Source organism: Coregonus clupeaformis, chromosome 21, assembly GCF_020615455.1.
Source record: "Coregonus clupeaformis isolate EN_2021a chromosome 21, ASM2061545v1, whole genome shotgun sequence".
NCBI classification, from domain to species: domain Eukaryota; kingdom Metazoa; phylum Chordata; class Actinopteri; order Salmoniformes; family Salmonidae; genus Coregonus; species Coregonus clupeaformis.
The window spans coordinates 23,244,341-23,255,742 of NC_059212.1; positions in this window are offsets into that span (position 1 = coordinate 23,244,341).

Here is an 11,402-nt window from a genome sequence, read left to right on the forward strand (position 1 = left end):
TAGGCGTGTGAAAAACTGGCCCAACTCCGATATAAAATCGCTTTTCTTAAAGTTGCTGGAATGTCACGTGCATCACGTCATTCCGACAGTTCCACAGGGGGGTCACCCTCAGAACTTGTCTCCCGAGTGCTCAGTTGTACCACTGGAACTACTGAGAATGAGAGACTTCCAGCATTGGGTATCTGCTCAACGTCTGTGTACACAACGTCACCTCAGTGGAAAGAAAGATAACGGTAACCTCAGAATATCTATTTTATTGTGAACAATTATTTATTTGTGTTTTCTTGCATGTCCTAGACAATTACGGTTTCAAGATACAATACATACAAATATGTACAATTCATTAAGGGGGAAACAAACAAACCAAATGTAAAAACACAAAAACGAAAACAACACAATACAAATGGAAAGAAATACAAAACAAAACATATTAAAGACGGGAAGTAAGGGTGCTGCAAAACTAGGCTATAAAAAAACAAATTACTCCTGTCTGAACAGACATAAATAAAATAATTAAAAATACTACACCAGAGAGCATAATTTAGCTACAGAGGATCAATAGCTTCTAAAAAATAGCTGTGGATTAAGTTTTATCACAAGCTTTCACAGTCAGGAAGGCCGCAATTTGGGCAGCGCACGCACCAAATATAAAACAGCTTGTTGAGTTGTGGCCATAGTTCTAATTCATATAAGTATTTTGTAACCTCTGACCCTGGCACTTTGACTGGTACCCCTTTCCTGCAGTCAAATGGCCAAATCGCCCTCTAGTGGCCGCATGGGTGGAATTAATCAACATTCTTTTATTTTTAACGCAGAAAATCTGGTGTTTCGATGTCAAAGGTTTTGTTATATTTCAGCCTTCTGTGATATATATAAGGTGTAACATTGGGATGCAAACTCAACATTTAATACATTATCAAAAAATGCGGGATAATGACCAAATGAGCCACATTTACATGTCCTTAAAAACAGCCTATAACAAATGACAAAAACACTATTCCTTGTATTTCGATGTGTAGCATATGCAAAGCCTATTGTTTTAGGCTATTGGTTTTGACCTTCCTAAAACAATAATTTTCTACCTCAAGGTTCAGCTGAGATTTTAGCACTAAATGCATCAGGGCATTGCATGAATAGGCTTAGGCGTATGGTATTAATTAAAAACATATATACATATACAGTTGAAGTCAAAGTTTACATACACTTAGGTTGGAGTCATTAAAACTCGTTTTTCAATCAAATTTCTTGTTAACAAACTATAGTTTTGGCAAGTCAGTTAGGATATCTACTTTGTGCATGACACAAGTAATTTTTCCAACAATTGTTTACAGACAGATTATTTCACTTATAATTCACTGTATCACAATTCCAGTGGATCAGAAGTTACATACACTAAGTTGACTGTGCCTTTAAACAGCTTAGAAAATTCCAGAAAATGATGTCATGGCTTTAGAAGCTTTTGATAGGCTAATTGACATCATTTTAGTCAATTGGAGGTGTATCTGTGGATGTATTTCAAGGCCTACCTTCTAACTCAGTGACTCTTTGCTTGACTTCATGGGAAAATCAAAAGAAATCAGTCAAGACCTCAGAAAAAGATTTGTAGACCTCCACAAGTCTGGTTCATCCTTGGGAGCAATTTCCAGACACCTGAAGGTACCACGTTCATCTGTACAAACAATAGTACGCAAGTATAAACACCATGGGACCACACAGCCGTCATACCGCTCAGGAAGGAGACGCGTTCTGTCTCCTAGAGATGAATGTACTTTGGTGCGAAAAGTGCAAATCAATCCCAGAACAACAGCAAAGGACCTTGTGAAGATGCTGGAGGAAACAGGTACAAGATTATCTATATCCACAGTAAAACGAGTCCTATATCGACATAACCTGAAAGGCCGCTCAGCAAGGAAGAAGCCACTGCTCCAAAACCGCCATAAAAAAGCCAGACTACGGTTTGCAACTGCACATTGGGACAAAGATCGTACTTTTTGGAGAAAAGGCCATAATGACCAGCGTTATGTTTGGAGGATAAAGGGGGTCGCTTGCAAGCCGAAGAACACCATCCCAACCGTGAAGCATGGGAGTGGCAGCATCATGCTGTGGGGGTGCTTTGCTGCAGGAGGGACTGGTGCACTTCACAATGTGAAGCAACATCTCAAGACATCAGAAGTTAAAGCTTGGTCGCAAATGGGTCTTCCAAATGGACAATGACCCCAAGTGTACTTCCAAAGTGGTGGCAAAATGGCTTAAGGACAACAAAGTCAAGATATTGGAGTGGCCATCACAAATCCCTGACCTCTGGAAGGTTCTCCCATCTCCACAGAGGAACTCTGGAGCTCTGTCAGAGTGACCATCGGGATCTTGGTCACCTCCCTGACCAAGGCCTTTCTCCCCCGATTGCTCAGTTTGGCCGGGCGGCCAGCTCTCGGAAGAGTCTTGGTGGTTCCAAACTTCTTCCATTTAAGAATGATGGAGACCACTGTGTTCTTGGAGACCTTCAATGCTGCAGAAATGTGTTGGTACCCTTCCCCAGATCTGTGCCTCGACACAATCTTGTCTCGGAGCTCTACGGACAATTCCTTCGACCTCATGGCTTGGTTTTTGCTCTGACATGCACTGTCAACTGTGGGACCTTATATAGACAGGTGTGTGCCTTTCCAAATCATGTCCAATCAATTGAATTTACCACAGGTGGACTCCAATCAAGTTGTAGAAACATCAAGGATGATCAATGGAAACAGGATTCACCTGAGCTCAATTTCGAGTCTCATAGCGAAGGGTCTGAATACTTATGTAAATAAAGTATTTCTGTTTTTTATTTGTAATAACGGTTTTCGCTTTGTCATTATGGGGTATTGTGTGTAGATTGATGAAGGAAAAAAACTATTTAATCAATTTTAGAACAAGGCTGTAACGTAACAAAATGTGGAAAATGTCAAGGGGTCTGAATACTTTCAGAATGCACTGTAGAAAGGGTACAGTAATTGTGTAATACATAGTAATTGTATTTGCTGTACTTGCATTGATGTTTGACAGGGCAACATTTATACTTCATCAAAACTTTCCATAAAAATTCCCAGTACCACCAGTAGGAAATAGGAATTGTACCACTGCTCCTGTAAACTCATTTGCGAGTTGCAGTCTGACAATCACCATGACAGTGAATTAGCATATTGACGCAGTGTTAAATTGGAGCCGCCGGTGAGCCGTGTATATCATCTTGACCTTTGACCTCAGGTAATTGGTACTACCAGGAAGCTCATAGAGAGGTGTCATGCTCCTCCACGGTGGCGTGTAGCAAATTGGAAGGACAACAGGAGAGAGCCATCGTGACTGATCATTTATTGTAAATGCTTGATGGCTTCGACTCAACTGAATAGTTATCTAGGCATGTCAACTGGAGTGGTGATTGAATGGGTAATGGAGTTAACAGTGACTGTTAGGCGGAGCACACATGCATAACAGTGACTATTTGTATTGGTTTAGCCACAGTACACCGGAATATTCATTGGTGTGTGAGTTAAAAGTATATAGTACTGACTGATCCACCTCTTACTCATGGTTTGTGCTTCCCATCAAGAGAAGTTAGACTTTAAAACAAACCTCTCCCTGTTTAGTTTGAACTGTAGTATCAAAGTTAGTTTTACAATGTTATCCAATTATGCTGTTTCATCTTTCCTCCCATTAAGCCCAGCAATAATTGATCCCATACGTGTGCTTTAAGAAATGGCTTCCTCCCAAGAACCAGGATGTCTGTTGTCTTAGGCCAAGATTCAATCAGATCAAGTGTAACCGACAATAGCAGACACCTGCATAGCGGATGTTGCGTTAGAAGTTCAGAACGAGAAAGTGTAGGCTATGTAGAAATAATTGTGTTCGAACTTGTAAACAAGGCTGCATGGGATTTCTGTTAATGCGACTCCGTGCAGCAAATGGCAATGTCCGTTTTAGGTATAATGCCAGGAGCCGTTGTGGATTTGACAGCTCTAATGCAGTTCCACCTCCGACACCGTCAAAACAACCGTTATGCGGATGTCGGCTAAAGCTGATCTGATTGATTCAATTAAGTGCTCTATTCAATCTGTTGGAGCGAGCTAGAGCATCCATGGCAGGGCATCCAAGACGTCTATGGCAGGGCATCCAAGACGTCTATGGCAGGGCATCCAAGACGTCTATGGTAGGGGCATCCAAGACGTCTATGGTAGGGGCATCCAAGACGTCTATGGTAGGGGCATCCAAGACGTCTATGGTAGGGGCATCCAAGACGTCTATGGTAGGGGCATCCAAGACGTCTATGGTAGGGGCATCCAAGACGTCTATGGTAGGGGCATCCAAGACGTCTATGGTAGAGCATCCAAGACGTCTATGGCAGGGCATCCAAGACGTCTATGGTAGGGGCATCCAAGACGTCTATGGTAGGGGCATCCAAGACGTCTATGGTAGGGGCATCCAAGACGTCTATGGTAGGGGCATCCAAGACGTCTATGGTAGGGGCATCCAAGACGTCTATGGCAGGGCATCCAAGACGTCTATGGTAGGGGCATCCAAGACGTCTATGGCAGGGCATCCAAGACGTCTATGGTAGGGGCATCCAAGACGTCTATGGTAGGGGCATCCAAGACGTCTATGGTAGGGGCATCCAAGACGTCTATGGTAGGGGCATCCAAGACGTCTATGGTAGGGGCATCCAAGACGTCTATGGTAGGGGCATCCAAGACGTCTATGGTAGGGGCATCCAAGACGTCTATGGTAGGGGCATCCAAGACGTCTATGGTAGGGGCATCCAAGACGTCTATGGTAGGGGCATCCAAGACGTCTATGGTAGGGGCATCCAAGACGTCTATGGTAGGGGCATCCAAGACGTCTATGGTAGGGGCATCCAAGACGTCTATGGTAGGGGCATCCAACAACAACCAGCTCGTGATGTGGTCCTGGCTCTGGGTCTGTAGCAATGCCAGCTTATGCCAACTGAGGATCTCTGTAGTGGGCACGGCAGGCAGCGCTGGGTGCCAGGGGATTGGCAAAACCAAACAGGAGGGCATCAGCATGCCAGCCAAACATGGTGAAGAGGGTTTGGCATGAGTACCCCTCCCCAAGCAAACCCATTTCCTTACACTAATTGATTACCAATTAATGATACTGGCAAAATAAGCGTTTTCATCAGTGTGGTAATTATTCTGTATTTTTCTGTCACAATTCCAGGGTTGGACACAATTCTTATCTAATAGTCCTGTGGAAGTACAGTGAATAGGATTTTTAAGCATCAGTTCCAAAAAAACGATATGTACCAGTTCCAATCTCAAGCATTAGCCCTGCTGTTTTTAGTCCAAGACTCTGCTGTGTGAAACAGGAGATATTTTCCCTTTTAGAGGCCTGCCTGAAACAGCTGTTAAATGGTGGTCCCCTGATAGATGGTAATGGAAGTGATTACTTTTACTGAGGAAAAAGGCTCTCTCAGCTACACACTGTCAGCAGCTCAGAGAGAGCGGGAGAGAAGAGAGGGAGGGAGAGAGAGAAACAGGTCAAGTGAGAGATAGAGAAACAGGTCGGGGGGACAGGCCGAGAGAGTGAGAAGGAGAAGAGAGAGAAAGGAGGAGAGGGAAAACTCATCACCACAATCTCCCTATTTACATACTCCAAAGAAACACAACTCCCAATTCCTGCTAAGGAGGTACTGAGGGGAAATGGTTGTATGCAGCAAGAGATCTCAATTCAATGTAGCTGTCTTTGTCTCATGATGTTTAAAGCCTGCAGCCTCAAACCGCACCCCTCTGCTTTGATAGTCACTAATGTTTTACATGAACATCTGCAGACGAACACAAAGGAACTCATGAGCTTCTGAATTAGAGAGCTCTGCTGTTGCTTTGCTTTGTCTTTTCATTGATCTATTCAGACACAGCTGGAAGAGCTGTGATGCAGGAATTCACTATGTCAAAGTCATGCTCTTGGATCCTTTTCCAATGACGGTGTATATATGATGTCCATGTGATTTTATTTTGTCCTGTTAAGGCAATTAAATAAAAAAAAGTGCTCATGAAAATATTTTCTCTTGATACAGAATTGATGGGGAATTACAAAGACCAAAAAGCAGTACAGAGTAATACAGTCCTCTTTTCATAGTTCAGGTATACAGAAGCACCCCAGCAACATGGGAGCCCACCTTGTGTCTCCAAACAAAGCTAATTGTTTCCGATCAGAGATGAGAGGCAGCTTGAGCAGGTTATCTAGTGGGACAAAAGACATCCTGGCCCCAGTGTCAACCGTCATCCACATTAATTATTGAAACCACGTATGAGAGGAGAGTCATTTGCATATAGATAAAAGTCTTTTTGATTTTGTTTTAAAAGGGGCAGTCGCCAAGTTTCTGCTTTAATCTGTGAATAAATGTATGCAGTGCGTCCCACCAGCACCGGTGCTTGTCAGAGCAGAGGAATGGAGAGGTCTGCTGAAGAAGGAAGGTTTTTCTGGATTTCTACTAAAACTGTCAACGATGTAGAAGTAGTGGATGGGCCCTACTGCATGGTGCGGTCTTACACACCAGCTGTTTCTCCAAAAGGTTTTAAATAAAACAATAAGGGGTTAATCAGCTGGCAGCTTGTCCACCACAGAATCCCAAAATTAAAGTACATTCCTGCTTTTTAAGGGCTCTATTTAATCTGTATCGCTGAAGTTCAGCTGTGATTGAAATTTAAAGGCAATGTTCCCACGTTAGCGGAGACTATATTCACGGTAAACGCTGCATATGTTGGCTAGGTCGGAAATTACCTTTACATTTCTATCACGCAATCTGTAACGCTTCAGCGATACAGATTGAATAGAGCCCTTTCTACATGCCTGTTCCAAATGTAGCCACTGATGAAAGGTATTATCAGAGTCTACTGGGTTGAATATCAGGGTAGGGGGTCAATTCCAGTCTATGAATTTTAATTCCAGCAATTAAACCGACATTCAGTTAAAGACCTTTAAGACCCCCATAATGTGTTATTAGGATATTTCAGTTTATGAATTGAATTTTCGTTTCCTGGATTAACTAGTGTGGAAATTAAATTGAACATATAACATTTAATGCTCCTCTAATGCTTCTGCAATGCACCTTAACACACACTATTTATTGAAAATAAGGAGAATTTGACCTGTATCCAATTGAATGACACCTGTCTCACCCTTGTGGACATTATGTGATAGAGATAGAGGTCAACACTAATGAAATATGCTCAGTGAAAGGGATGTTGAATTATTCAGTCTTTGACAACTATTGAAACAGCCAGCAATTTCCCCAAGTCAAGATGGTGCCATGAACATCTTTGTCTTAGATAAATGTTCTACAATCTTTTTGGAAATTACCTTGATATTGTGAAATTGGTAAGGTACACATTGGCCCTATGGCGCCCAAATTACATTTATTAGATCTGCCGTCGGACATAGCAACAGCACTTTGCTGTTTTTGTTCTTTTTTCAAGAGGCCACACCAGAGGCTACTTTAAATCTAGAATACTTCATTGGTGAAACTGTCATGTCTCTTTGGGATATTACAACAACAAATAAATTACTGTAAACGACAGTATTTATTTTCTCCATCTCCCAGAATAGACGGGTTGGCTGTGATTGAGAATGTGACGAAAACGATGCGCACACTTCTATGGGACAGAAGGCTGTGTGTTGTGATTCTGGATGGCCAGATAGCTAGCTAGCAACAATGACAAGAAGCTGCCATGTGGGGAATCGTAGGTGGCTCATTTCAGTTAATTTTGTCTTGTTCTTGATACCATGTCTTGTTTTGAGGTGTTTATGCTAATATAGCTAAAATTCGCTAGCTAGCTAACCAACAACTGTAACGATGTATTTGAGAGACAACAAGTGCTCATTGGGCAACTTTAATTATGTTTTCAATAAACATTGGAGATGAAATATAGTTTACATTTCAACAATCTAAGCCAACCCTGTCTGTTTGCCCCATAGTTGGAATAATGTCAATCTGCAGCAGGGTTGCCAGGTATAGCTACAATTTCTAGGCCAATGACCTCTCAAAACCCGCCCACAAGGTCGGAAAACTAACACAAATATTTTTTCCTAAGAGAAGAGTTGTTACATTTATCCAATAAACCCTTTTTCCATACCGTTAAGAAGGAATATCGACTTAATTTGTAAAGACGTAGGCTAAGAAGCAAAATACGGTTTTCCATCAAAATAATAATTATTGTGAGTTTAAGAATATGTCGCAAGAGAAAATATAGTTTGCTCTTATTAAACTTGCCAGATCATTTTCCATCAATGGATGTCGATTTAACTAATTTTGACTGCTATGATTAAGCAATAAGGCCCGAGGAGGTGTGGTATATGGCCAATATACCATGGCTAAGGATGGTTCTTAGGACACAGCCCTTAGCCATGGTATATTGGCCATATACCACAAATCCCTGAGGTGCCTTATTACTATTATAAACTGGTTACCAGAGGCCTCCCGAGTCGCGCAGCGGTCTAAGGCACTGCATCGCGGTGCTAGCGGCGTCATTATAGACCCGGGTTCGATCCCGGGCTGTGTCGCAGCCGGCCACGACCGGGAGACCCATGAGGCGGTGCACAATTGGCCCAGCGTCATCCGGGTTACGTGAGGGTTTGACCGGCCGAGATGTCCTTGTCCCATCGCGCTCTAGTGACTCCTTGTGGCGGGCCAGGCGAATGCACGCTGACTGCGGTCGCCAGTTATACTGTTTCCTCCGACACATTGGTGCGGCTGGCTTCCGGGTTAAGTGAGCAGTGTGTCAAGAAGCAGTGCGGCTTGGCAGGGTTGTCTTTCGGAGGACGCATGGTTCTTGACCTTCGCCTCTCCCGAGTCTATACGGGAATTGCAGCGATGGGACAAGACTGTAACTACCAATTGGATATCATGAAATTGGGGGTAAAAATAAATATACAGTATATATATATATATATATATACTACCGTTCAAAAGTTTGGGGTCACTTAGAAATGTCCTTGTTTTCGAAAGAAAAGCAATTTTTCTGTCCATTAAAATAACATCAAATTGATCAGAAATACAGTGTAGACATTGTTAATGTTGTAAATGGCTATTGTAGGTGGAAATGGCTGATTTTTTTATGGAATATCTACATAGGCGTACAGAGGCCCATTATCAGCAACCATCAGTCCTGTGTTCCAATGGCACGTTGTGTTTGCTATCCAAGTTTATCATTTTAAAAGGCTAATTGATCATTAGAAAACCCTTTTGCAATTATGTTAGCACAGCTGAAAACTGTTGTGCTGATTAAAGAAGCAACAAAACTGGCCTTCTTGAGACTAGTTGAGTATCTGGAGCATCAGCAATTGTGGGTTCGATTACGTGGGACTTGTATTACTATAGAACGCCGGTTATGTAATTATTACCACAGCTCATCTGTTTCTCCCAGAGGACAATTCGGACGGGACTAGTTTTTCCAAACTGACCCCTGTAATTATTGATTTTTTTCTCATTCAAAATTGACCGTTATGACGGAAGCCTGGAGGCATTCTAGACATGAAGATTCTGAGAAAGTCCAAATAAGATCAATAAGAACCATGAACTGTATGCAGACATTTAATTAACTGATGTATTTGGCAATTTATCAATTCATTGCCACAATATCATCAGCTTAATCTTTTAAAAGAGAAATAGGCACTGGGAAAGTTGTTATATGACAGAACAGATCATTAATCTGCAGGCTGCATGCATAGCACGTAGTTTTTTGTGACATCTTTTTGAGTGATCAATTTGTTCCCATGTTCTTACCCAAACTGTGAGCAGCACCTGTTAAATGCTGTAAGTAGACTTGCAGAAGCCACCCAAAATGGCTTATAGTAGCAGGAGCCTATCTCAAATCAAATCAAATGTATTTGTCACATGCTTCGTAAACAACAGGTGTAGACTAACAGTGCTTAGTTATGGGCCCTTCCCAACAATGCAGAGAGAAAAATAATAGAAAGATAACTTGAGGAATAAATACATAATGAGCAACGATAACTTGGCTAAATACACGGGGTACCAGTACCGATTCGATGTGCAGGGGTACAAGGTAATTGAGTAGATATGTACATATGGGTAGGGGGAAATAAGCAGTAGCTGCAGCGTATTTGATGAGTCAAAAGAGTTAGTGCAAAGGGGAGGTCAATGCAGATAGTCCGGGTAGCTATTTGGTTAAATATTTAGCAGTCTTATGGCTTGGGGGTAGAAGCTATTCAGGGTCCTGTTGGTTCCAGACTTGGTTCATTGGTACCGCGCGGTAGCAGAGAGGACAGTCAATGACTTGGGTGGCTGGAGTCTTGAAAAAATGTGAAGTCCTTCCTCTGACACCACCTGGTATAGAGGTCCTGGATGGCAGGGAGCTCAGCCCAAATGATGTACTGTACCATACGCACTACCCTCTGTAGCGCCTTGCAGTCGGATGCCAAGCAGTTGCCATACCAAGCAGTGATGCAGCCAGTCAAGATGCTCTCAATGGTGCAGCTGTAAAACATATTTCTGTAGCAAGAGGCAGCTTGATGTACAAGTACACCCCCTGGACAGGATGCTAATCTATTGAAGGGCCGTACCCCCAATCTACAGTATCTCCTTAATGCTGAGTGCCAAGCAGAGACACATTGGGTCCCATTTTTTGTCTTCGGTATGACTCGGCCGGGGATCGTACTCAAACCTTCCAATCTCAGGGCGGACACTGTAACCACAAGGCCACTGAATTGGTGTTAAACACTGTAATACTCCTCAAAACACAGGGATGTCGATTCGTACACGGTAAGTATTATCAGAGGACCTTAGTTTGCCAAGAAACAGGTTATTCTGGCTGGAATTGTTACTCTCCCATGACATGGCAGACTCGCAAGGGACTAAAATTAAGGATGTGGTGTTTTGTGCTCGTGCACATAATGTTACACGACCTCCCCCAGTAAAATGAATCCCATCCGAATAGGGTTATAGGCTTTACTACTACAGCCCATAGAAACTGATTGAATAACACATTCATAAATGGCAAAAGACAGTCAAAAAAATGTATCATACGGAATAAGATTTTGAAGGAGATATAAGAAAGCTCAGGAAATATGTATGCTTTTTTGGATACATATTTACCTCCTTATTTTTGTTGCCACAAAAATACTGCCATACTTCCATTCATTTGTATGGGTTACCTTCAGACAAGTCCCAAGGGCTTGTGGAGGTCGTAGTGCAAAACGGAGAACACCATTGTCTTTCCATTGAGTGCTCATATTAGTTTAGCCAAACCGTTCGGACACTACAGACGTTTTTGTGAGAAGTCTGATTTTCAGGATGTCTCATGGCCTGACAAACACCGCTGTAGCTCGGCCACCTTCCACCGCAGATGTGGAAGGCTGACAAAGGCCCATAAAAAAACAAAACATATCTCTAGTTT